The 7,065-nt window shown below is 36.7% G+C and overlaps 1 protein-coding gene across 1 annotated transcript in view; it reads left to right on the top strand.

The window, feature by feature from the left end:
* Positions 1–7,065, top strand: part of NEK7 (NIMA-related kinase 7) — a gene marked incomplete at its 3' end in the record, with an annotated part of 39,510 nt that overhangs the window by 29,082 nt on the left and 3,363 nt on the right. The window lies entirely within an intron of this gene.

Raw genomic sequence — 7,065 nt, 5'->3', positions numbered from 1 at the left:
CCCCCGACAATGTGGTTATCTGATGAATGTTGATAGCACACATTAGCTATAGTTTGACTTTGTTTAATTCCAAGAGTGGTAGTTCTCTTTTGCTGTGAGAATTGGAAGATTTTGGGGAGTATTAAGTTAGGGAAGTATCTGGGTAAGGAAGAGGTGCTGTGTCAGAATTCAGCAGGTCATGAGTTTACCCCTTCCCAGGGCATGGCCCAGTGTTTTGGGAAACTGTCAGCTATTCATTGACTATGTTGTCTGGCTATCTCTTTATCATAGAAAACATTGATTTACAACTTTAGCACTTGTAGCAGATAGTTGGTATCCATATTTGGAAGGCTGGTGGGACAATGGCGATGTCTCCAATGTAGTTTGAATGGCAGTGTTGCAGAAGCTGTATTCTGCTGCGCACGGTTGAGTAGCAGGACAGTAACTCTGTTTACTGTTAGGGTTGCCAAAGGTAGCTGTGTGAGAATGTGTTTTCTGTTTGTCAAAATGAAACAATCTCATACTAAAATGTTGCATGCTAGCTGCCTGGTTGAGGGCGTATGTTTCCAAAAGTGTTGTATGATTTAGTAGCGTTGTGGTTTAGCCTTATCTGGCAATTAAGTACCACTCAGTTACTCAGCTCAGGATCAGAGGAAAAAAAACCAAGGAAGGATGATACTCTGTTAGAAGAAGTTACTTGGCCAGCTGCAATAGTAGAGGTGGCCTGAAAAGTGCCAACTTTGGTAAACTGTGCATAGCAATAAAATAGAGAGCCTGCTTTTCTCTAGTTATTTTTATGCTTTTTTTGAGCCTAGGCAATTGCTCTTAACCTAAGGAAGCAACACTAAATCTGCAAAATCAAGCATTCAAAAGCTAGCAAATCCTTCAACTGACTATCTTGCACTCCAGAAATGTACAGGTTTATTTCTTCATTGAAGAACCGTGGCTCTATTGAATATTAAGTGTGCTGCTGCTCCAGGTAGGAATCATGGTGGTGCAGTACACGCACCACAGTTTGTTACATCTGTGTGGCCTCTCTTCTGCAGTGGTCATTTTTCAAGGCAGGGAATTCAAGAGAGACATGGGTTTCGTGGTTAATTCAATTGAATGCTTTTCTGAAGACCATCCTTTCTTACCTTCTCTGTTACTGTTCCTAAGGGATGCTGTGCAAACCGCTTCAACCACTGTTTTTTGGTGGGATTTGCAGTTGCTTATTCTGTATTTCTGATGATCAAGGTAAAACTCTGGGGTTTGATTTGTAGAAGTATTGAGCGTTCACAGCTTTATCTGTTCTGAGTGGAAACTCTGCTTTGAAGATGAACTGTTTCATAAAGCTACGTATGTTGAAATTGAGGTGCTTCAATTGGTGCCAGAATTAATACTTTTGATCTTAATTCTTTACCCCCATTCTAATCGGTAAAATGGAGATATTACTACCTCATCATTTCTAAAACCATTTGTGGAGATAAACTTCACAAAGGTTTATTTTATTAATTACATATTCCAGTGATGCATGCCAGGAAGCAGTACCCCTCCTGAAACTTGTATTTTATATTAGATTTTGAATAGTGCACAATAAATAAAGCCTAGAGACATTTTCAGACTGCTTGTTAGCTGAGTGTTGTGAGTGAATGAGAAAAGGGTCTTGTGACATGGAGAAAGAAAACAGAACAAAAAACTGCACACACACGTACTCTCTTAAGGGGGAGAAATTACAGTGGCTTTAATTCTGAGAATTTTCTTATTTGTGTATTTATGTCCAAATACTTGACATCATGATTTTGGAAAAAGTATTTTTAAAGTAATCTTTTGTGCATGTTTGTGTGTTTTCTTTTCAGGATACTGATTTATCATGATCTATAAATGCACATTTTAAAATGTGGAATCTGGCTCAGGTTTTCAGCAGTACCTGTCTCTCTTATGCTTTTCTCTCTTCTTCCCCCCCCATGATTACTAGATTTAATTTAAAGAATAAAAAAAACATTGCCCACCCTCCCCCTGCCGGTGCCAAACCTCCTGACTCGTAGTCTTTTTGTTTAGTATGTGGTTATGTTTTATAATACAGAACAGTTGGGCACCTTGCTGAAGCTATATGATTGATAAATGTTAAAAGCTTCAAAATATTTTTTCTCATTTGTTTTTCACATTCTGTATCACCATTACTCTTGGCTTTTTAGGGTATTCATTTTTGGAAAAGACTTTAAAAAGATAGAGTGTGACTTGAAGAAAGATGGAATAATGAAATACTGTAACACAGTGTGTGCTAATTACAGATCAAAGCCAAATTATTATGTGTCTTTGCTGAAAGGCGAAACCTGAGGCTTTGAACCGGGCAGGCTAATTTTTGCCACTAACCTTTACTTAAAATTGCTAAAAATCTTTTACTTCAGCTTTTTTTTTCCCCCTTGTATTTAAAAAATAGTGCATCCTTATTCAACTTTGTTTATATATACTAGCTATGCAGCAGGTAAAAAAGGGGGTGGGCTGGGTGTTCTAAGGGGAAACAGCCACTCTGCGTATGGAGCCTGGCCAGCTCTGTGTAGGAGAGCAGCTCATTCCTGCCTGAAACCAGCACACCTTATTAGTTTTATTGTGAACCAGAAATTGTCGGTGTCTGCCAGTGAAACAGAAAGAATAAACGGGCAGATTTCCTGCTAAAATGAACAGTGTTGATAGTCTAATTGTCTTGTGGACAGTCCCCTTCACAGATGTCACACCTGAAGCTGTTGTGTAAGTTGACTAGCTGTACTCACAGGGAAAGTAACAGTGTCAGTCAGTTCTGAAAAGTTAACTTGATAATAAACTTCATTTAGCTGTTACATAGGCTGTTCAAATAGCTCTAACTGGGGCAGAAATGCTTGGGGTATTTAATCTCCAACTTTTCCCACTGGAGCTAGAATTGTCTGGATCTGTGAACCTTTAAAGAGCAGGGAGAACTGAAAGATTTTATTAAATACTAGTTCATTGTGCTTTTCTTGTTTGAAATGCCCTGCAAACGATACTTGGACATTAGTTTTTCCACACAGTTGTGTGTGAGAAATGTTCAGTGTCAGTGTTTGTGTTACATGCATAACTTGCTGAGAATGAAGAGAGGAGATTTCAAATTTGTGTGCTGTACAAAGAAGAAAAAGCCAAGATGGTACCCTCTGTATTTACTGTGTCTCATGGTATTGCTTTTTATTAGGAAGTAGAGTTAATGATTCAAAGGCAGGTTTCACCTTTTCATGCTGTACCAGTTTTCCCAAGGGGATTTATTGGAGAGAGTTGCATGTAAACAAATACTGTTGAATTTAAACATGTGGCTGTGTGTTTTAAGAAGACCTGCTCAGCAGTAACAGCAGACAATGAAAATGATGCTGTATTGGAAATTTTATTTTAGTGTCTCTGCAAGTAGATCTGATTTTAGTAGGTGATCTGTATCTCTGAACTCTGTATGCTCTTGCTTTTTTGCGTGAGCAAAAATGTTAGGTGGAACAGGGTGCCTGCAAGTTTATCCAGGGCAGTTGGATAAATATATGTATGTATAAAGTGACTTTGTTCTGAGTTATATCAAGAATCTTATTAACAGTCTGATTAATAGATTATTAGCATAAAAGAATATCCAAAATAATGGAAAATATAACAATTTTGACTTGTGTTTTCTTATTCCTTGTAGGTAGATGTCTTTATTTTGGACTGTGTGAGGAAGAAGGTTGTGTTTGGGAAGATATTTCTATCTCAGTTCTGTGGTAGCCATGTGGTGGGTTGTTTATTTTCTTAGGAAAGGCCATAGTGTCATTCTAGTAACTTGGCCTTCTGATGCTAGTGGGTACTTCTGTTAGTACAGCTGTTTTGTTTATTAGGTTTTGTACTGTCTCTTAGTCTTTTGTTGCTGTTGATTAAAGTTGCTTATTGTATACCAAGATCACTAATAGAGGAAGATTGAATTTTTTAATGCCTTTTTTTTTGTGGATTCTGGAAGGGGAAATATAAATGTATGACATCTTCAGTAACTGGAGATGTAAACAACTGTAAAGAAAAGTTGGAAAAAGAACCAGGTAAATATTTTATTTATTTATTATTAGTTACTTTATTGGCCAAGTAATTGTTGCTTTCTGTATGTTCAGTTAATAGATGCTGAACAGCTTGGGTTTTTTTTGTATTTGTTCTACTTTACAACTAAGAGACAGCTGCTACTCATGAAATGTCGGCAAATCAAGATGTGATACAAAGTTCTATTTTTGTTTTGCACAGAAAGCAAGGAAAAAATAGCAGAAAACTTATCAGTCTAAAGAGATGGGCAGTTGAATTCAGAGCTGGACGAAAGTTCTGGGACCCTCCTTTTGTTTCGATCATCAGTTTATCATCTTTTGTTTGTACACTTCTTGCTTTCTAGAGTCTAGTTTTCTTTAACACTTGTGGTTTGGTTTTTTTTTTTAAATCTTATTTATTCCTATTTTTTCCTGTTCAGTGAGGTCTAAACTAGGCCAAATCACACCTTAAAATTCTCGGAGACACTCATGTCAGCACTGAATGCTAACTGTTTTCCAGGCATGGTTACTGACATGTATGTGAAATCTCCAGTTTTATTGAAATCATCTATGCTTAATCTTTACTCATCTGCAGAAAACCCACAGTTTTCTTACAGAAGCCAACATAGTCCTGCATTTTTTCTTTAAGAGTATTCCCTGCACTGTGCTTGTTAAGCCTAGATAAGACCACTTGCTAATTGCTGTCACTTTTGCTTTTGGAATTTGACCTTTAAAGCATCATCTTTAGAAAACCAGTATAATATAATTCTGTGCTTTTATATTGACTTTAAACTTTTTCTCCCCATCTATCTTTAACTTAATTTTTTTAATGCCTCCAGGAAGCTGAGTGGCATATGCTTTTAGGTGCAGGACAGCTATATTTAACTTTATGAGGATGGAAACATTTGCAGAAGTTTTTATTTTTTTCTTTTAGGAATTCTTTAGAGAAAACCAGGAGAGTTTCATTTTCCCATAATGAAACTGCTCACTTAATCTGTAAAAAGGATGAAAAGACTAACTGGTGACGCAGCCTTCCTACCTTTAATCTCTTGAAGGCGTTTGAATAGCAAATTTATGACTACAAAAAATTCTGGTAAACTAAATGACTGAATTGCAGTTTTGTCTGTATGGACATTGTGGAAAGTCTTCAAAGCAAACTTTTTGTGATTCCATTCTTAAAGATGGAGATGGAAATTTCATGGAATATGGCTTTTGAAACAAATAATTCTTGCTGGGAGACAGTTTGTTGCCTGAGCATGCCTGGTGTTCTCTGTTCGCCTGATAAAACACTACCTTGCAGCACGGCCCGGTCTTTCGAACGCACATGCGCAAGCATTTTTGCCCAGTTTCAACTATGCTGAGACTGACCTTTCACCTCAAACGGGGTTATGGGTTTTTTTAATGACACGCCCTAGGAGGTCAGGGGTCTGAAGGGCATCAGGACTGTGCTTTGAGCCTCAGACAGGTGGTGGAAAAAGCAGAATAGGGAAATGTGGAAGATAAGAATACTTTAGGAAGCTGAATATCAGGCTGTTTTCTTTTGGAGGTCAGTTTTTGGCAGGTAGTAGCAACTTGTATACAGTGGGAGATAACAATACAGTTAACTGATGGATGAATTTTACTGGGTTGATAATATTATTAAGCTTTCAGGAAGAGAAGTTATTATCATGAAAAATTAATAATGCCTTCAGTAGAATGAGACTACATCTTAAAAACTGCTGTTACATTACATGCTTTCACTGTAAGAACTGAAGGTGATTTATAGTGTAAAATCAGCTGGTGTTATAGATGACAAACGAATAAAATGTTAAAAGAGTACTTGTGCATAAATACTTTGAAATTACACTCATGTACTTTACATACATCGGAATGGAAATCTGTAATGGAAACTCTTCCCACTTCAGACATTTTGTATGGTGTTTCATCATTGCTTGTGCTTAGACTTCAGTTAAAAAATAATAATTCAGAATGTTTAAATAAAGTACCTAGTTACAATTATGATAATTTCATGATGCATTTTAAATCAAGGAACTATGCTTTCATGTGCACATACTTACATGTATTGTGTATTTGTTTTTAAATGAAAAGAAACCTGGTCTCCATCTTCCTGTTGACATCAAACAATCCTCTGATATGCAAATCCAGCTATGGGGAGAACAGATACACAGGGTTTGTTTGAATTCAGTCCAAAACTAAGAGGAAATTATATTTAAAGTAGTGATTTTTATGCTTTGCCTCATTTAAATGAGAATGCATTTTGAAATAATCTCTATAACTAAAAACATTTTGATGAAATGTTATGATCCTTTGTACAACTGATGCATTTTGCTATAGCTAGTTTAAAAACATCTTTCTCGTGCTCCTGCACATCATTGTAATGTGTAGATACAGCTGTCAAGTTCTCAATGGTACATTTTAACATAATATAGGAAAATATGTTTTATTTTTCCAGAGTAACAAATGTTTGTTGTATGAGCTTTCTTAGGGTGTGCATTAGGGTGTGAGGGGTGTGTGTGTGGACACACGCTACTAAAATACATCTAAGTACTTTGCTTCCCTTCTAGGATTTTGCTAGTGTTAATGTTGTACATGTATTTTGTTTAACTTTAAAATCTGTCAAAATACAAATTCTTTAAAAAGAGTTAACGCGCAACAATTTTTCAGTCGTCTTACCTTTAGCTGCAAAATTTATAATGATCAAACTTGCATGTTTTAGCATTGGCTGAATTGCAGGTTTTCGGTATGTATGTTTGGAGGACTGTTATGCAGTCCCTGAATATCATGTTTGAAGGAGATGTGTGTAGCAAGGCACAATTATGTTTCACAGTAGCTTGAGCAGGATGCTGAACTGAACTGTTACCAGTGATCAGTAATGGTTGTTTATGCAGGACAGAAAGTATTGAACAGGAGCTGGATCACTCTGAAATTTTCAGAACTCACAGTTCCTTTAGTCCCCTTTTATGTATTGCAGAAGTTTCTAAGACCTATCTGATTGACTCTTCTTACATGGTCTTTGTTTGCAATTTTGTCTTTTCTCTCCCCCCCCCCCCTTGGAAATGGGGGTCTGTAAAAATGT

Source organism: Eurypyga helias, unplaced genomic scaffold (genome assembly GCF_000690775.1).
Source record: "Eurypyga helias isolate BGI_N326 unplaced genomic scaffold, ASM69077v1 scaffold14228, whole genome shotgun sequence".
Taxonomy (NCBI): Eukaryota; Metazoa; Chordata; class Aves; order Eurypygiformes; family Eurypygidae; genus Eurypyga; species Eurypyga helias.
Note: the sequence above shows the minus strand (reverse complement) of the source record. Positions and strands in the feature narration are given on the sequence as shown.